Source organism: Pristiophorus japonicus, chromosome Y (genome assembly GCF_044704955.1).
Source record: "Pristiophorus japonicus isolate sPriJap1 chromosome Y, sPriJap1.hap1, whole genome shotgun sequence".
Taxonomy (NCBI): Eukaryota; Metazoa; Chordata; class Chondrichthyes; family Pristiophoridae; genus Pristiophorus; species Pristiophorus japonicus.
In genome coordinates, this window is record NC_092011.1 from 21,689,064 (window position 1) to 21,708,318 (window position 19,255).

A 19,255-nucleotide genomic window follows, 5' to 3' on the forward strand; every position below is an offset into this window, starting at 1 on the left:
TCCAGCTTTAAGCTCCTAGTTTAAGGTCTAGTCTCTCTCGTGTCCTAATTTAAGCTCCTAGTTTAAGGTCTAGTCTCTCTCGTGTCCTAATTTAAGCTCCTAGTTTAAGGTCCGCTCTCTCTCGTGTCCTTCTTTAAGCTCCCAGTTTAAGGTCCGGTCTCTCTCGTGTCCTGCTTTAAGCTCCCAGTTTCAAGTCTGGTCTCTCTCGTCTCCTACTTTAAGCTCCTAGCTTCAGGTCTGGTCTCTCTCCTGTCACGCTTCAAGCTCCTAGCTTAAGGTCTAGTCTCTCTCGTCTCCTGCTTTAAGCTCCTAGCTTCAGGTTTGGTCTTTCTCTTGTCCTGCTTTAAGCTCCCAGTTTAAGTTCCGGTCTCTCTCCTCTCCTGATTTTAGCACCTAGCTTAAGGTCCGGTCTCTCTCCTCTCCTGCTTTAAGCTCCTAGCTTAAGGTCTGGTCTCTCTCGTCTCCTGCTTTAAGCTCCTAGCTTTAGGTCTGGTCTCTCTCGTCTCCTGTTTTAAGCTCCCAGTTTAAGGTCTGATCTCTCTCGTGTCCTGCTTTAAGCTCCTAGCTTAAGGTCTGGTCTCTCTCGTGTCCTGCTTTAAGCTCCCAGTTGAAGGTCTGGTCTCTCTCGTCTCCTGATTTAAGTTCCTAGTTTAAGGTCCGCTCTCTCTCGTGTCCTGCTTTAAGCTCCCAGTTTAAGGTCTGGTCTCTCTCGTCTCCTGCTTTTAGCTCCCAGCTTCAGGTCTGGTCACTCTCGTGTCCTGCTTTAAGCTCCCAGTTTGAGGCCGGTCTCTCTCGTGTCCTGCTTTAAGCTCCCAGTTTACGGTCCGGTCTCTCTCGTGTCCTGCTTTAAGCTCCCAGTTTAAGGTCCGCTCTCTCTCGTGTCCTGCATCAAGCTCCTAGCTTAAGGTCTAGTCTCTCTCGTCTCCTGCTTTAAGCTCATAGCTTCAGGTTTGGTCTTTCTCGTGTCCTGCTTTAAGCTCCCAGTTTACGGTCTGGTCTCTCTCGTCTCCTGCTTTAAGCTCCTAGCTTCAGATCTGGTCTCTCTCGTGTCCTGCATCAAGCTCCTAGCTTAAGGTCTAGTCTCTCTCGTCTCCTGCTTTAAGCTCATAGCTTCAGGTTTGGTCTTTCTCGTCTCCTGCTTTAAGCTCCTAGTTTAAGGTCTGGTCTCTCTCGTCTCCTGATTTAAGTTCCCAGTTTAAGGTCTGCTCTCTCTCGTGTCCTGCTTTAAGCTCCTAGCTTCAGGTCTGGTCTCTCTCGTGTCCTGCTTTAAGCTCCCAGTTTAAGGTCCGGTCTCTCTCGTCTCCTGCTTTAAGCTCCTAGCTTCAGGTTTGGTCTTTCTCGTGTTCTGCTTTAAGCTCCCAGTTTAAGGTCTGGTCTCTTTCCTCTCCTGATTTTAGCACCTAGCTTAAGGTCTGGTCTCTCTCGTCTCCTGCTTACAGCTCCCAGCTTAAGGTCTGGTCTCTCTCGTCTCCTGCTTTAAGCTCCTAGCTTATGGTCTAGTCTCTCTCGTCTCCTGTTGTAAGTTCCCAGTTTAAGCTCTGGTCTCTCTCGTGTCCTGCTTTAAACTCCTAGCTTAATGTCTGTTCTCTCTCGTCTCCTGCTTTAAGCTCCTAGCTTAAGGTCTAGTCTCTCTCGTGTCCTGCTTTAAGTTCCTAGTTTAAAGTCCGCTCTCTCTCGTGTCCTGCTTTAAGCTCCTAGCTTAAGGTCTGGTCTCTCTCGTGTCCTCATATAAGCTCCTAGTTTAAGTTCCGCTCTCTCTCGTGTCCTGGTTTAAGCTCCTAGCTTAAGTTCCGCTCTCTCTCATGTCCTGCTTTAAGCTCCTAGCTTCAGGTCGAGTCTCTCTCGTGTCCTGTTTTAAGCTCCTAGCTTAAGGTCTAGTCTCTCTCATCTCCTGCTTTAAGCTCCAAGCTTAAGGTCTGGTCTCTCTCGTGTCCTGCTTTAAGCTCCTAGCTTAAGGTCTGGTCTCTCTCGTCTCCTGCTTTAAGCTCCAAGCTTAAGGTCTGGTCTCTCTCGTGTCCTGCTTTAAGCTCCAAGCTTAATGTCTGGTCTCTCTCGTGTCCTGCTTTAAGCTCCCAGTTTAAGGTCCGCTCTCTCTCGTCTCCTGCTTTAAGTTCCTGGTTTAAGGTCCGCTCTCTCTCGTGTCCTGCTTTATGATCCCAGCTTAAGGTCTAGTCTCTCTCATCTCCTGCTTTAAGCTCCCAGTTTAAGGTCTGGTCTCACTCGTCTCCTGCTTTAAGCTCCTAGCTTAAGGTCTGGTCTCTCTCGTCTCCTGATTTAAGCTCCCAGTTTAAGGTCTGGTCTCTCTCGTCTCCTGCTTTAAGTTCCTAGCTTCAGGTCGAGTCTCTCTCGTGTCCTGCTTTAAGCTCCTAGCTTAAGGTCTGGTCTCTCTCGTCTCCTGCTTTAAGCTCCCAGCTTCAGGTCTGGTCTGTCTCGTCTCCTGATTTAAGTTACCAGTTTAAGGTCTGTACTCTCTCGTGTCCTGCTTTAAGCTCCTAGCTTCAGGTCGAGTCTCTCTCGTGTCCTGTTTTAAGCTCCAAGCTTAAGGTCTGGTCTCTCGTGTCCTGCTTTATGATCGCAGCTTAAGGTCTGGTCTCTCTCCTCTCCTGATTTAAGCTCCTAGTTTAAGGTCTGGTCTCTCTCGTCTCCTGATTTAAGTTCCCAGTTTAAGGTCCGCTCTCTCTCGTGTCCTGCTTTAAGCTCCTAGCTTCAGGTCTGGTCTCTCTCGTCTCCTGCGTTAAGCTCCCAGTTTAAGGTCCGCTTTCTCTCGTGTCCTGCTTTAAGCTCCCAGTTTAAGGTCCGGTCTCTCTCGTGTCCTGCTTTAAGCTCCCAGTTTAAGGTCCGGTCTCTCTCGTGTCCTGATTTAAGCTCCCAGTTTAAGGTCCGGTCTCTCTCGTGTCCTGCTTTAAGCTCCCAGTTTAAGGTCTGGTCTCTCTCGTCTCCTGATTTAAGTTCCCAGTTTAAGGTCTGGTCTCTCTCGTCTCCTGCTTTAAGCTCCCAGTTTAAGGTCTGGTCTCTCTCGTCTCCTGATTTAAGTTCCCAGTTTAAGGTCCGGTCTCTCTCGTGTCCAGCTTTAAGCTCCTAGTTTAAGGTCTAGTCTCTCTCGTGTCCTAATTTAAGCTTCTAGTTTAAGGTCTAGTCTCTCTCGTGTCCTAATTTAAGCTCCTAGTTTAAGGTCCGCTCTCCCTCGTGTCCTTCTTTAAGCTCCCAGTTTAATGTCCGCTCTCTCTCGTGTCCTGCATCAAGCTCCTAGCTTAAGGTCTAGTCTCTCTCGTCTCCTGCTTTAAGCTCATAGCTTCAGGTTTGGTCTTTCTCGTGTCCTGCTTTAAGCTCCCAGTTTACGGTCTGGTCTCTCTCGTCTCCTGCTTTAAGCTCCTAGCTTCAGGTCTGGTCTCTCTCGTGTCCTGCATCAAGCTCCTAGCTTAAGGTCTAGTCTCTCTCGTCTCCTGCTTTAAGCTCATAGCTTCAGGTTTGGTCTTTCTCGTCTCCTGCTTTAAGCTCCTAGTTTAAGGTCTGGTCTCTCTCGTCTCCTGATTTAAGTTCCCAGTTTAAGGTCTGCTCTCTCTCGTGTCCTGCTTTAAGCTCCTAGCTTCAGGTCTGGTCTCTCTCGTGTCCTGCTTTAAGCTCCCAGTTTAAGGTCCGGTCTCTCTCGTCTCCTGCTTTAAGCTCCTAGCTTCAGGTTTGGTCTTTCTCGTGTTCTGCTCTAAGCTCCCAGTTTAAGGTCTGGTCTCTTTCCTCTCCTGATTTTAGCACCTAGCTTAAGGTCTGGTCTCTCTCGTCTCCTGCTTACAGCTCCCAGCTTAAGGTCTGGTCTCTCTCGTCTCCTGCTTTAAGCTCCTAGCTTATGGTCTAGTCTCTCTCGTCTCCTGTTGTAAGTTCCCAGTTTAAGCTCTGGTCTCTCTCGTGTCCTGCTTTAAACTCCTAGCTTAATGTCTGTTCTCTCTCGTCTCCTGCTTTAAGCTCCTAGCTTAAGGTCTAGTCTCTCTCGTGTCCTGCTTTAAGTTCCTAGTTTAAAGTCCGCGCTCTCTCGTGTCCTGCTTTAAGCTCCTAGCTTAAGGTCTGGTCTCTCTCGTGTCCTCATATAAGCTCCTAGTTTAAGTTCCGCTCTCTCTCGTGTCCTGGTTTAAGCTACTAACTTAAGTTCCGCTCTCTCTCATGTCCTGCTTTAAGCTCCTAGCTTCAGGTCGAGTCTCTCTCGTGTCCTGTTTTAAGCTCCTAGCTTAAGGTCTAGTCTCTCTCATCTCCTGCTTTAAGCTCCAAGCTTAAGGTCTGGTCTCTCTCGTGTCCTGCTTTAAGCTCCTAGCTTAAGGTCTGGTCTCTCTCGTCTCCTGCTTTAAGCTCCAAGCTTAAGGTCTGGTCTCTCTCGTGTCCTGCTTTAAGCTCCAAGCTTAATGTCTGGTCTCTCTCGTGTCCTGCTTTAAGCTCCCAGTTTAAGGTCCGCTCTCTCTCGTCTCCTGCTTTAAGTTCCTGGTTTAAGGTCCGCTCTCTCTCGTGTCCTGCTTTATGATCCCAGCTTAAGGTCTAGTCTCTCTCATCTCCTGTTGTAAGTTCCCAGTTTAAGCTCTGGTCTCTCTCGTGTCCTGCTTTAAACTCCTAGCTTAATGTCTGTTCTCTCTCGTCTCCTGCTTTAAGCTCCTAGCTTAAGGTCTAGTCTCTCTCGTGTCCTGCTTTAAGTTCCTAGTTTAAAGTCCGCGCTCTCTCGTGTCCTGCTTTAAGCTCCTAGCTTAAGGTCTGGTCTCTCTCGTGTCCTCATATAAGCTCCTAGTTTAAGTTCCGCTCTCTCTCGTGTCCTGGTTTAAGCTACTAACTTAAGTTCCGCTCTCTCTCATGTCCTGCTTTAAGCTCCTAGCTTCAGGTCGAGTCTCTCTCGTGTCCTGTTTTAAGCTCCTAGCTTAAGGTCTAGTCTCTCTCATCTCCTGCTTTAAGCTCCAAGCTTAAGGTCTGGTCTCTCTCGTGTCCTGCTTTAAGCTCCTAGCTTAAGGTCTGGTCTCTCTCGTCTCCTGCTTTAAGCTCCAAGCTTAAGGTCTGGTCTCTCTCGTGTCCTGCTTTAAGCTCCAAGCTTAATGTCTGGTCTCTCTCGTGTCCTGCTTTAAGCTCCCAGTTTAAGGTCCGCTCTCTCTCGTCTCCTGCTTTAAGTTCCTGGTTTAAGGTCCGCTCTCTCTCGTGTCCTGCTTTATGATCCCAGCTTAAGGTCTAGTCTCTCTCATCTCCTGCTTTAAGCTCCCAGTTTAAGGTCTGGTCTCTCTCGTCTCCTGCTTTAAGCTCCTAGCTTAAGGTCTGGTCTCTCTCGTCTCCTGATTTAAGCTCCCAGTTTAAGGTCTGGTCTCTCTCGTCTCCTGCTTTAAGCTCCTAGCTTAAGGTCTAGTCTCTCTTGTGTCCTGCTTTAAGCTCCTAGTTTCAGGTCCGCTCTCTCTCGTGTCCTGCTTTAAGTTCCTAGCTTCAGGTCGAGTCTCTCTCGTGTCCTGCTTTAAGCTCCTAGCTTAAGGTCTGGTCTCTCTCGTCTCCTGCTTTAAGCTCCCAGCTTCAGGTCTGGTCTGTCTCGTCTCCTGATTTAAGTTACCAGTTTAAGGTCTGTACTCTCTCGTGTCCTGCTTTAAGCTCCTAGCTTCAGGTCGAGTCTCTCTCGTGTCCTGTTTTAAGCTCCAAGCTTAAGGTCTGGTCTCTCGTGTCCTGCTTTATGATCGCAGCTTAAGGTCTGGTCTCTCTCCTCTCCTGATTTAAGCTCCTAGTTTAAGGTCTGGTCTCTCTCGTCTCCTGATTTAAGTTCCCAGTTTAAGGTCCGCTCTCTCTCGTGTCCTGCTTTAAGCTCCTAGCTTCAGGTCTGGTCTCTCTCGTCTCCTGCGTTAAGCTCCCAGTTTAAGGTCCGCTTTCTCTCGTGTCCTGCTTTAAGCTCCCAGTTTAAGGTCCGGTCTCTCTCGTGTCCTGCTTTAAGCTCCCAGTTTAAGGTCCGGTCTCTCTCGTGTCCTGATTTAAGCTCCCAGTTTAAGGTCCGGTCTCTCTCGTGTCCTGCTTTAAGCTCCCAGTTTAAGGTCTGGTCTCTCTCGTCTCCTGATTTAAGTTCCCAGTTTAAGGTCTGGTCTCTCTCGTCTCCTGCTTTAAGCTCCCAGTTTAAGGTCTGGTCTCTCTCGTCTCCTGATTTAAGTTCCCAGTTTAAGGTCCGGTCTCTCTCGTGTCCAGCTTTAAGCTCCTAGTTTAAGGTCTAGTCTCTCTCGTGTCCTAATTTAAGCTTCTAGTTTAAGGTCTAGTCTCTCTCGTGTCCTAATTTAAGCTCCTAGTTTAAGGTCCGCTCTCCCTCGTGTCCTTCTTTAAGCTCCCAGTTTAATGTCTGGTCTATCTCGTCTCCTGCTTTAAGCTCCCTGCTTCAGGTATGGTCTCTCTCGTCTCTTGATTTAAGTTACCAGTTTAAGGTCTGTTCTCTCTCGTGTCCTGCTTTAAGCTCCTAGCATAAGGTCTGGTCTCTCTCGTCTCCTGCATTAAGCTCCCAGTTTAAGGTCTGGTCTATCTCGCGTCCTGCTTTCAGCTCCCAGTTTAAGGTCCGCTCTCTCTCGTCTCCTGCTTTAAGCTCCCAGTTTAAGGTCCGGTCTCTCTCGTGTCCTGCTTTAAGCTCCCAGTTTCAAGTCTGGTCTCTCTCGTCTCCTACTTTAAGCTCCTAGCTTCAGGTCTGGTCTCTCTCGTGTCATGCTTCAAGCTCCTAGCTTAAGGTCTAGTCTCTCTCGTCTCCTGTTTTAAGCTCCTAGCTTCAGGTTTGGTCTTTCTCATGTCCTGCTTTAAGCTCCCAGTTTAAGGTCCGGTCTCTCTCGTGTCCTGCTTTAAGCTCCCAGTTTAAGGTCTGGTCTCTCTCGCCTCCTGCTTTTAGCTCCCAGCTTCAGGTCTGGTCTCTCTCGTGTCCTGCTTTAAGCTCCCAGTTTAAGTTCCGGTCTCTCTCGTGTCCTGCTTTAAGCTCCCAGTTTACGGTCCGGTCTCTCTCGTGTCCTGCTTTAAGCTCGCAGTTTAAGGTCCGCTCTCTCTCGTGTCCTGCTTTAAGCTCCCAGTTTAAGGTCCGGTCTCTCTCGTGTCCTGCTTTAAGCTCCCAGTTTAAGGTCCGGTCTCTCTCGTGTCCTGCTTTAAGCTCCCAGTTTAAGGTCTGGTCTCTCTCGTCTCCTGATTTAAGTTCCCAGTTTAAGGTCTGGTCTCTCTCGTCTCCTGCTTTAAGCTCCCAGTTTAAGGTCTGGTCTCTCTCGTCTCCTGATTTAAGTTCCCAGTTTAAGCTCCGGTCTCTCTCGTGTCCAGCTTTAAGCTCCTAGTTTAAGGTCTAGTCTCTCTCGTGTCCTAATTTAAGCTCCTAGTTTAAGGTCTAGTCTCTCTCGTGTCCTAATTTAAGCTCCTAGTTTAAGGTCCGCTCTCTCTCGTGTCCTTCTTTAAGCTCCCAGTTTAATGTCTGGTCTCTCTCGTCTCCTGCTTTAAGCTCCCTGCTTCAGGTCTGGTCTCTCTCGTCTCCTGATTTAAGTTACCAGTTTAAGGTCTGTTCTCTCTCGTGTCCTGCTTTAAGCTCCTAGCTTAAGGTCTGGTCTCTCTCGTGTCCTGCTTTAAGCTCCCAGTTTAAGGTCCGGTCTCTCTCGTGTCCTGATTTAAGCTCCCAGTTTAAGGTCCGGTCTCTCTCGTGTCCTGCTTTAAGCTCCCAGTTTAAGGTCTGGTCTCTCTCGTCTCCTGCTTTAAGCTCCTAGCTTAACATGTGGTCTCTCTCGTGTCCTGCTTCAAGCTCCTAGCTTAAGGTCTAGTCTCTCTCGTCTCCTGATTTAAGTTACCAGTTTAAGGTCTGTACTCGCTCGTGTCCTGCTTTAAGCTCCTAGCTTAAGGTCTAGTCTCTCTCGTGTCCTGCTTTAAGCTCCCAGTTTAAGGTCTGGTCTATCTCGCGTCCTGCTTTCAGCTCCCAGTTTAAGGTCCGCTCTCTCTCGTCTCCAGCTTTAAGCTCCCAGGTTAAGGTCCGGTCTCTCTCGTGTCCTGCTTTAAGCTCCCAGTTTCAAGTCTGGTCTCTCTCGTCTCCTACTTTAAGCTCCTAGCTTCAGGTCTGGTCTCTCTCGTGTCATGCTTCAAGCTCCTAGCTTAAGGTCTAGTCTCTCTCGTCTCCTGCTTTAAGCTCCTAGCTTCAGGTTTGGTCTTTCTCGTGTCCTGCTTTAAGCTCCCAGTTTAAGGTCCGGTCTCTCTCGTGTCCTGCTTTAAGCTCCCAGTTTAAGGTCTGGTCTCTCTCGTCTCATGCTTTTAGCTCCCAGCTTCAGGTCTGGTCTCTCTCGTGTCCTGCTTTAAGCTCCCAGTTTAAGGTCAGGTCTCTCTCGTGTCCTGCTTTAAGCTCCCAGTTTACGGTCCGGTCTCTCTCGTGTCCTGCTTTAAGCTCCCAGTTTAAGGTCCGCTCTCTCTCGTGTCCTGCTATAAGCTCCCAGTTTAAGGTCCGGTCTCTCTCGTGTCCTGCTTTAAGCTCCCAGTTTAAGGTCCGGTCTCTCTCGTGTCCTGCTTTAAGCTCCCAGTTTACGGTCCGGTCTCTCTCGTGGCCTGCTATAAGCTCCCAGTTTAAGGACCGGTCTCTCTCGTGTCCTGCTTTAAGCTCCCAGTTTAAGGTCCGGTCTCTCTCGTGTCCTGCATTAAGCTCCTAGCTTAATGTCCGGTCTCTCTCGTGTCCTGCTTTAAGCTCCCAGTTTAAGGTCTGGTCTCTCTCGTCTCCTGATTTAAGTTCCCAGTTTAAGGTCTGGTCTCTCTCGTCTCCTGCTTTAAGCTCCCAGTTTAAGGTCTGGTCTCTCTCGTCTCCTGATTTAAGTTCCCAGTTTAAGGTCCGGTCTCTCTCGTGTCCAGCTTTAAGCTCCTAGTTTAAGGTCTAGTCTCTCTCGTGTCCTAATTTAAGCTCCTAGTTTAAGGTCTAGTCTCTCTCGTGTCCTAATTTAAGCTCCTAGTTTAAGGTCCGCTCTCCCTCGTGTCCTTCTTTAAGCTCCCAGTTTAATGTCTGGTCTCTCTCGTCTCCTGCTTTAAGCTCCCTGCTTCTGGTCTGGTCTCTCTCGTCTCTTGATTTAAGTTACCAGTTTAAGGTCTGTTCTCTCTCGTGTCCTGCTTTAAGCTCCTAGCTTAAGGTCTGGTCTCTCTCGTCTCCTGCATTAAGCTCCCAGTTTAAGGTCTGGTCTCTCTCGTCTCCTGCGTTAAGCTCCCAGTTTAAGGTCCGCTCTCTCTCGTGTCCTGCTTTAAGCTCCCAGTTTAAGGTCCGGTCTCTCTCGTGTCCTGCTTTAAGCTCCCAGTTTAAGGTCTGGTCTCTCTCGTCTCATGCTTTTAGCTCCCAGCTTCAGGTCTGGTCTCTCTCGTGTCCTGCTTTAAGCTCCCAGTTTAAGGTCAGGTCTCTCTCGTGTCCTGCTTTAAGCTCCCAGTTTACGGTCCGGTCTCTCTCGTGTCCTGCTTTAAGCTCCCAGTTTAAGGTCCGCTCTCTCTCGTGTCCTGCTATAAGCTCCCAGTTTAAGGTCCGGTCTCTCTCGTGTCCTGCTTTAAGCTCCCAGTTTAAGGTCCGGTCTCTCTCGTGTCCTGCTTTAAGCTCCCAGTTTACGGTCCGGTCTCTCTCGTGGCCTGCTATAAGCTCCCAGTTTAAGGACCGGTCTCTCTCGTGTCCTGCTTTAAGCTCCCAGTTTAAGGTCCGGTCTCTCTCGTGTCCTGCATTAAGCTCCTAGCTTAATGTCCGGTCTCTCTCGTGTCCTGCTTTAAGCTCCCAGTTTAAGGTCTGGTCTCTCTCGTCTCCTGATTTAAGTTCCCAGTTTAAGGTCTGGTCTCTCTCGTCTCCTGCTTTAAGCTCCCAGTTTAAGGTCTGGTCTCTCTCGTCTCCTGATTTAAGTTCCCAGTTTAAGGTCCGGTCTCTCTCGTGTCCAGCTTTAAGCTCCTAGTTTAAGGTCTAGTCTCTCTCGTGTCCTAATTTAAGCTCCTAGTTTAAGGTCTAGTCTCTCTCGTGTCCTAATTTAAGCTCCTAGTTTAAGGTCCGCTCTCCCTCGTGTCCTTCTTTAAGCTCCCAGTTTAATGTCTGGTCTCTCTCGTCTCCTGCTTTAAGCTCCCTGCTTCTGGTCTGGTCTCTCTCGTCTCTTGATTTAAGTTACCAGTTTAAGGTCTGTTCTCTCTCGTGTCCTGCTTTAAGCTCCTAGCTTAAGGTCTGGTCTCTCTCGTCTCCTGCATTAAGCTCCCAGTTTAAGGTCTGGTCTCTCTCGTCTCCTGCGTTAAGCTCCCAGTTTAAGGTCCGCTCTCTCTCGTGTCCTGCTTTAAGCTCCCAGTTTAAGGTCCGGTCTCTCTCGTGTCCTGCTTTAAGCTCCCAGTTTAAGGTCCGGTCTCTCTCGTGTCCTGCTTTAAGCTCCCAGTTTATGGTCTGGTCTCTCTCGTCTCCTGATTTAAGTTCCCAGTTTAAGGTCTGGTCTCTCTCGTCTCCTGCTTTAAGCTCCCAGTTTAAGGTCTGGTCTCTCTCGTCTCCTGATTTAAGTTCCCAGTTTAAGGTCCGGTCTCTCTCGTGTCCAGCTTTAAGCTCCTAGTTTAAGGTCTAGTCTCTCTCGTGTCCTAATTTAAGCTTCTAGTTTAAGGTCTAGTCTCTCTCGTGTCCTAATTTAAGCTCCTAGTTTAAGGTCCGCTCTCCCTCGTGTCCTTCTTTAAGCTCCCAGTTTAATGTCTGGTCTATCTCGTCTCCTGCTTTAAGCTCCCTGCTTCAGGTATGGTCTCTCTCGTCTCTTGATTTAAGTTACCAGTTTAAGGTCTGTTCTCTCTCGTGTCCTGCTTTAAGCTCCTAGCTTAAGGTCTGGTCTCTCTCGTCTCCTGCATTAAGCTCCCAGTTTAAGGTCTGGTCTCTCTCGTCTCCTGCGTTAAGCTCCCAGTTTCAGGTCTGGGCGCTCTCGTGTCCTGCTTTAAGCTCCTAGCTAAAGGTCTGGTCTCTCTCGTGTCCTGATTTAAGCTCCTAGTTTAAGGTCCGCTCTCTCTCGTGTCCTGCTTTACGCTCCTAGCTTAAGGTCTGGTCTCTCTCGTGTCCTGCTTTAAGCTCCCAGTTTACGGTCTGGTCTCTCTCGTCTCCTGCTTTAAGCTCCTAGCTTAAGGTCTGGTCTCTCTCGTCTCCTGCTTGAAGCTCCCAGCTTCAGGTCTGGTGTCTCTCGTCTCCTGATTTAAGTTACCAGTTTAAGGTCTGTACTCTCTCGTGTCCTGCTTTAAGCTCCTAGCTTAAGGTCTAGTCTCTCTCGTGTCCTGCTTTAAGCTCCCAGTTTAAGGTCTGGTCTATCTCGCGTCCTGCTTTCAGCTCCCAGTTTAAGGTCCGCTCTCTCTCGTGTCCTGCTTTAAGCTCCCAGTTTAAGATCTGGTCTCTCTCCTCTCCTGATTTTAGCACCTAGCTTAACGTCTGGTCTCTCTCGTCTCCTGCTTTCTACTCCTAGCTTAAGGTCTGGTCTCTCTCGTCTCCTGTTTTAAGCTCCCAGTTTAAGGTCTGGTCTCTCTCGTGTCCTGCTTTAAGCTCTAGGCTTAAGGTCTGGTCTCTCTCGTGTCCTGCTTTAAGCTCCCAGTTGAAGGTCTGGTCTTTCTCGTCTCCTGATTTAAGTTCCTAGTTTAAGGTCCGCTCTCTCTCGTGTCCTGCTTTAAGCTCCCAGTTTAAGGTCTGGTCTCTCTCGTCTCCTGCTTTTAGCTCCCAGCTTCAGGTCTGATCTCTCTCGTGTCCTGCTTTAAGCTCCCAGTTTAAGGTCCGGTCTCTCTCGTGTCCTGCTTTAAGGTCCCAGTTTACGGTCCGGTCTCTCTCGTGTCCTGCTTTAAGCTCCCAGTTTAAGGTCCGATCTCTCTCGTGTCCTGCTTTAAGCTCCCAGTTTAAGGTACGGTCTCTCTCGTGTCCTGCTTTAAGCTCCCAGTTTAAGGTCCGGTCTCTCTCGTGTCCTGCTTTAAGCTCCCAGTTTAAGGTCTGGTCTCTCTCGTCTCCTGATTTAAGTTCCCAGTTTAAGGTCTGGTCTCTCTCGTCTCCTGCTTTAAGCTCCCAGTTTAAGATCTGGTCTCTCTCGTCTCCTGATTTAAGTTCCCAGTTTAAGGTCCGGTCTCTCTCGTGTCCAGCTTTAAGCTCCTAGCTTAAGGTCTAGTCTCTGTCGTGTCCTGCTTTAAGCTCCTAGCTTCAGGTTTGGTCTTTCTCGTGTCCTGCTTTAAGCTCCTAGTTTAAGGTCCGGTCTCTCTCTTCTCCTGCTTTAAGCTCCTAGCTTAATGTCTGGTCTCCCTCGTCTCCTGATTTAAGCTCCTAGTTTAAGGTCCCCTCTCTCTCGTGTCCTGCTTTAAACTCCTAGCTTAAGGTCTAGTCTCTCTCCTGTCCTAATTTAAGCTCCTAGTTTAAGGTCTAGTCTCTCTCGTGTCCTAATTTAAGCTCCTAGTTTAAGGTCCGCTCTCTCTCGTGTCCTTCTTTAAGCTCCCAGTTTAATATCTGGTCTCTCTCGTCTCCTGCTTTAAGCTCCCTGCTTCAGGTCTGGTCTCTCTCGTCTCCTGATTTAAGTTACCAGTTTAAGGTCTGTTCTCTCTCGTGTCCTGCTTTAAGCTCCTAGCTTAAGGTCTGGTCTCTCTCTTCTCCTGCTTTAAGCTCCCAGTTTAAGGTCTGCTCTCACTCGTCTCCTGCTTTAAGCTCCCAGTTTCAGGTCTGGTCTCTCTCATGACCTGCTTTAAGCTCCTAGCTTAAGGTCTGGTCTCTCTCGTGTCCTGATTTAAGCTCCTAGTTTAAGGTCCGCTCTCTCTCGTGTCCTGCTTTACGCTCCTAGCTTAAGGTCTGGTCTCTCTCGTGTCCTGCTTTAAGCTCCCAGTTAACGGTCTGGTCTCTCTCGTCTCCTGCTTTAAGCTCCTAGCTTCAGGTCTGGTCTCTCTCGTGTCCTGCATCAAGCTCCTAGCTTAAGGTCTAGTCTCTCTCGTCTCCTGCTTTAAGCTCATAGCTTCAGGTTTGGTCTTTCTCGTGTCCTGCTTTAAGCTCCCAGTTTACGGTCTGGTCTCTCTCGTCTCCTGCTTTAAGCTCCTAGCTTCAGGTCTGGTCTCTCTCGTGTCCTGCATCAAGCTCCTAGCTTAAGGTCTAGTCTCTCTCGTCTCCTGCTTTAAGCTCATAGCTTCAGGTTTGGTCTTTCTCGTCTCCTGCTTTAAGCTCCTAGTTTAAGGTCTGGTCTCTCTCGTCTCCTGATTTAAGTTCCCAGTTTAAGGTCCGCTCTCTCTCGTGTCCTGCTTTAAGCTCCTAGCTTCAGGTCTGGTCTCTCTCGTGTCCTGCTTTAAGCTCCCAGTTTAAGGTCCGGTCTCTCTCGTCTCCTGCTTTAAGCTCCTAGCTTCAGGTTTGGTCTTTCTCGTGTTCTGCTTTAAGCTCCCAGTTTAAGGTCTGGTCTCTTTCCTCTCCTGATTTTAGCACCTAGCTTAAGGTCTGGTCTCTCTCGTCTCCTGCTTACAGCTCCCAGCTTAAGGTCTGGTCTCTCTCGTCTCCTGCTTTAAGCTCCTAGCTTATGGTCTAGTCTCTCTCGTCTCCTGTTGTAAGTTCCCAGTTTAAGCTCTGGTCTCTCTCGTGTCCTGCTTTAAACTCCTAGCTTAATGTCTGTTCTCTCTCGTCTCCTGCTTTAAGCTCCTAGCTTAAGGTCTAGTCTCTCTCGTGTCCTGCTTTAAGTTCCTAGTTTAAAGTCCGCTCTCTCTCGTGTCCTGCTTTAAGCTCCTAGCTTAAGGTCTGGTCTCTCTCGTGTCCTCATATAAGCTCCTAGTTTAAGTTCCGCTCTCTCTCGTGTCCTGGTTTAAGCTCCTAGCTTAAGTTCCGCTCTCTCTCATGTCCTGCTTTAAGCTCCTAGCTTCAGGTCGAGTCTCTCTCGTGTCCTGTTTTAAGCTCCTAGCTTAAGGTCTAGTCTCTCTCATCTCCTGCTTTAAGCTCCAAGCTTAAGGTCTGGTCTCTCTCGTGTCCTGCTTTAAGCTCCTAGCTTAAGGTCTGGTCTCTCTCGTCTCCTGCTTTAAGCTCCAAGCTTAAGGTCTGGTCTCTCTCGTGTCCTGCTTTAAGCTCCAAGCTTAATGTCTGGTCTCTCTCGTGTCCTGCTTTAAGCTCCCAGTTTAAGGTCCGCTCTCTCTCGTCTCCTGCTTTAAGTTCCTGGTTTAAGGTCCGCTCTCTCTCGTGTCCTGCTTTATGATCCCAGCTTAAGGTCTAGTCTCTCTCATCTCCTGCTTTAAGCTCCCAGTTTAAGGTCTGGTCTCTCTCGTCTCCTGCTTTAAGCTCCTAGCTTAAGGTCTGGTCTCTCTCGTCTCCTGATTTAAGCTCCCAGTTTAAGGTCTGGTCTCTCTCGTCTCCTGCTTTAAGCTCCTAGCTTAAGGTCTAGTCTCTCTTGTGTCCTGCTTTAAGCTCCTAGTTTCAGGTCCGCTCTCTCTCGTGTCCTGCTTTAAGTTCCTAGCTTCAGGTCGAGTCTCTCTCGTGTCCTGCTTTAAGCTCCTAGCTTAAGGTCTGGTCTCTCTCGTCTCCTGCTTTAAGCTCCCAGCTTCAGGTCTGGTCTGTCTCGTCTCCTGATTTAAGTTACCAGTTAAAGGTCTGTACTCTCTCGTGTCCTGCTTTAAGCTCCTAGCTTCAGGTCGAGTCTCTCTCGTGTCCTGTTTTAAGCTCCAAGCTTAAGGTCTGGTCTCTCGTGTCCTGCTTTATGATCGCAGCTTAAGGTCTGGTCTCTCTCCTCTCCTGATTTAAGCTCCTAGCTTAAGGTCTGGTCTCTCTCGTGTCCTGATTTAAGCTCCCAGTTTAAGGTCCGCTCTCTCTCATGTTCTGCTTTAAGCTCCCAGTTTAAGGTCTAGTCTCTCTCGTGTCCTGCTTTAAGCTCCTAGCTTCACGTTTGGTCTTTCTCGTGTCCTGCTTTAAGCTCCCAGTTTAAGGTCTGGTCTCTCTCGTCTCATGCTTTTAGCTCCCAGCTTCAGGTCTGGTCTCTCTCGTGTCCTGCTTTAAGCTCCCAGTTTAAGGTCAGGTCTCTCTCGTGTCCTGCTTTAAGCTCCCAGTTTACGGTCCGGTCTCTCTCGTGTCCTGCTTTAAGCTCCCAGTTTAAGGTCCGCTCTCTCTCGTGTCCTGCTATAAGCTCCCAGTTTAAGGTCCGGTCTCTCTCGTGTCCTGCTTTAAGCTCCCAGTTTAAGGTCCGGTCTCTCTCGTGTCCTGCTTTAAGCTCCCAGTTTACGGTCCGGTCTCTCTCGTGGCCTGCTATAAGCTCCCAGTTTAAGGACCGGTCTCTCTCGTGTCCTGCTTTAAGCTCCCAGTTTAAGGTCCGGTCTCTCTCGTGTCCTGCATTAAGCTCCTAGCTTAATGTCCGGTCTCTCTCGTGTCCTGCTTTAAGCTCCCAGTTTAAGGTCTGGTCTCTCTCGTCTCCTGATTTAAGTTCCCAGTTTAAGGTCTGGTCTCTCTCGTCTCCTGCTTTAAGCTCCCAGTTTAAGGTCTGGTCTCTCTCGTCTCCTGATTTAAGTTCCCAGTTTAAGGTCCGGTCTCTCTCGTGTCCAGCTTTAAGCTCCTAGTTTAAGGTCTAGTCTCTCTCGTGTCCTAATTTAAGCTCCTAGTTTAAGGTCTAGTCTCTCTCGTGTCCTAATTTAAGCTCCTAGTTTAAGGTCCGCTCTCCCTCGTGTCCTTCTTTAAGCTCCCAGTTTAATGTCTGGTCTCTCTCGTCTCCTGCTTTAAGCTCCCTGCTTCTGGTCTGGTCTCTCTCGTCTCTTGATTTAAGTTACCAGTTTAAGGTCTGTTCTCTCTCGTGTCCTGCTTTAAGCTCCTAGCTTAAGGTCTGGTCTCTCTCGTCTCCTGCATTAAGCTCCCAGTTTAAGGTCTGGTCTCTCTCGTCTCCTGCGTTAAGCTCCCAGTTTAAGGTCCGCTCTCTCTCGTGTCCTGCTTTAAGCTCCCAGTTTAAGGTCCGGTCTCTCTCGTGTCCTGCTTTAAGCTCCCAGTTTAAGGTCTGGTCTCTCTCGTCTCATGCTTTTAGCTCCCAGCTTCAGGTCTGGTCTCTCTCGTGTCCTGCTTTAAGCTCCCAGTTTAAGGTCAGGTCTCTCTCGTGTCCTGCTTTAAGCTCCCAGTTTACGGTCCGGTCTCTCTCGTGTCCTGCTTTAAGCTCCCAGTTTAAGGTCCGCTCTCTCTCGTGTCCTGCTATAAGCTCCCAGTTTAAGGTCCGGTCTCTCTCGTGTCCTGCTTTAAGCTCCCAGTTTAAGGTCCGGTCTCTCTCGTGTCCTGCTTTAAGCTCCCAGTTTACGGTCCGGTCTCTCTCGTGGCCTGCTATAAGCTCCCAGTTTAAGGACCGGTCTCTCTCGTGTCCTGCTTTAAGCTCCCAGTTTAAGGTCCGGTCTCTCTCGTGTCCTGCATTAAGCTCCTAGCTTAATGTCCGGTCTCTCTCGTGTCCTGCTTTAAGCTCCCAGTTTAAGGTCTGGTCTCTCTCGTCTCCTGATTTAAGTTCCCAGTTTAAGGTCTGGTCTCTCTCGTCTCCTGCTTTAAGCTCCCAGTTTAAGGTCTGGTCTCTCTCGTCTCCTGATTTAAGTTCCCAGTTTAAGGTCCGGTCTCTCTCGTGTCCAGCTTTAAGCTCCTAGTTTAAGGTCTAGTCTCTCTCGTGTCCTAATTTAAGCTCCTAGTTTAAGGTCTAGTCTCTCTCGTGTCCTAATTTAAGCTCCTAGTTTAAGGTCCGCTCTCCCTCGTGTCCTTCTTTAAGCTCCCAGTTTAATGTCTGGTCTCTCTCGTCGTTGCTTTAAGCTCCCTGCTTCTGGTCTGGTCTCTCTCGTCTCTTGATTTAAGTTACCAGTTTAAGGTCTGTTCTCTCTCGTGTCCTGCTTTAAGCTCCTAGCTTAAGGTCTGGTCTCTCTCGTCTCCCGCATTAAGCTCCCAGTTTAAGGTCTGGTCTCTCTCGTCTCCTGCGTTAAGCTCCCAGTTTAAGGTCCGCTCTCTCTCGTGTCCTGCTTTAAGCTCCCAGTTTAAGGTCCGGTCTCTCTCGTGTCCTGCTTTAAGCTCCCAGTTTAAGGTCCGGTCTCTCTCGTGTCCTGCTTTAAGCTCCCAGTTTATGGTCTGGTCTCTCTCGTCTCCTGATTTAAGTTCCCAGTTTAAGGTCTGGTCTCTCTCGTCTCCTGCTTTAAGCTCCCAGTTTAAGGTCTGGTCTCTCTCGTCTCCTGATTTAAGTTCCCAGTTTAAGGTCCGGTCTCTCTCGTGTCCAGCTTTAAGCTCCTAGTTTAAAGTCTAGTCTCTCTCGTGTCCTAATTTAAGCTTCTAGTTTAAGGTCTAGTCTCTCTCGTGTCCTAATTTAAGCTCCTAGTTTAAGGTCCGCTCTCCCTCGTGTCCTTCTTTAAGCTCCCAGTTTAATGTCTGGTCTATCTCGTCTCCTGCTTTAAGCTCCCTGCTTCAGGTATGGTCTCTCTCGTCTCTTGATTTAAGTTACCAGTTTAAGGTCTGTTCTCTCTCGTGTCCTGCTTTAAGCTCCTAGCTTAAGGTCTGGTCTCTCTCGTCTCCTGCATTAAGCTCCCAGTTTAAGGTCTGGTCTCTCTCGTCTCCTGCGTTAAGCTCCCAGTTTCAGGTCTGGGCGCTCTCGTGTCCTGCTTTAAGCTCCTAGCTAAAGGTCTGGTCTCTCTCGTGTCCTGATTTAAGCTCCTAGTTTAAGGTCCGCTCTCTCTCGTGTCCTGCTTTACGCTCCTAGCTTAAGGTCTGGTCTCTCTCGTGTCCTGCTTTAAGCTCCCAGTTTACGGTCTGGTCTCTCTCGTCTCCTGCTTTAAGCTCCTAGCTTAAGGTCTGGTCTCTCTCGTCTCCTGCTTGAAGCTCCCAGCTTCAGGTCTGGTGTCTCTCGTCTCCTGATTTAAGTTACCAGTTTAAGGTCTGTACTCTCTCGTGTCCTGCTTTAAGCTCCTAGCTTAAGGTCTAGTCTCTCTCGTGTCCTGCTTTAAGCTCCCAGTTTAAGGTCTGGTCTATCTCGCGTCCTGCTTTCAGCTCCCAGTTTAAGGTCCGCTCTCTCTCGTGTCCTGCTTTAAGCTCCCAGTTTAAGATCTGGTCTCTCTCCTCTCCTGATTTTAGCACCTAGCTTAACGTCTGGTCTCTCTCGTCTCCTGCTTTCTACTCCTAGCTTAAGGTCTGGTCTCTCTCGTCTCCTGTTTTAAGCTCCCAGTTTAAGGTCTGGTCTCTCTCGTGTCCTGCTTTAAGCTCTAGGCTTAAGGTCTGGTCTCTCTCGTGTCCTGCTTTAAGCTCCCAGTTGAAGGTCTGGTCTCTCTCGTCTCCTGATTTAAGTTCCTAGTTTAAGGTCCGCTCTCTCTCGTGTCCTGCTTTAAGCTCCCAGTTTAAGGTCTGGTCTCTCTCGTCTCCTGCTTTTAGCTCCCAGCTTCAGGTCTGATCTCTCTCGTGTCCTGCTTTAAGCTCCCAGTTTAAGGTCCGGTCTCTCTCGTGTCCTGCTTTAAGGTCCCAGTTTACGGTCCGGTCTCTCTCGTGTCCTGCTTTAAGCTCCCAGTTTAAGGTCCGATCTCTCTCGTGTCCTGCTTTAAGCTCCCAGTTTAAGGTACGGTCTCTCTCGTGTCCTGCTTTAAGCTCCCAGTTTAAGGTCCGGTCTCTCTCGTGTCCTGCTTTAAGCTCCCAGTTTAAGGTCTGGTCTCTCTCGTCTCCTGATTTAAGTTCCCAGTTTAAGGTCTGGTCTCTCTCGTCTCCTGCTTTAAGCTCCCAGTTTAAGATCTGGTCTCTCTCGTCTCCTGATTTAAGTTCCCAGTTTAAGGTCCGGTCTCTCTCGTGTCCAGCTTTAAGCTCCTAGCTTAAGGTCTAGTCTCTGTCGTGTCCTGCTTTAAGCTCCTAGCTTCAGGTTTGGTCTTTCTCGTGTCCTGCTTTAAGCTCCTAGTTTAAGGTCCGGTCTCTCTCTTCTCCTGCTTTAAGCTCCTAGCTTAATGTCTGGTCTCCCTCGTCTCCTGATTTAAGCTCCTAGTTTAAGGTCCCCTCTCTCTCGTGTCCTGCTTTAAACTCCTAGCTTAAGGTCTAGTCTCTCTCCTGTCCTAATTTAAGCTCCTAGTTTAAGGTCTAGTCTCTCTCGTGTCCTAATTTAAGCTCCTAGTTTAAGGTCCGCTCTCTCTCGTGTCCTTCTTTAAGCTCCCAGTTTAATATCTGGTCTCTCTCGTCTCCTGCTTTAAGCTCCCTGCTTCAGGTCTGGTCTCTCTCGTCTCCTGATTTAAGTTACCAGTTTAAGGTCTGTTCTCTCTCGTGTCCTGCTTTAAGCTCCTAGCTTAAGGTCTGGTCTCTCTCTTCTCCTGCTTTAAGCTCCCAGTTTAAGGTCTGCTCTCACTCGTCTCCTGCTTTAAGCTCCCAGTTTCAGGT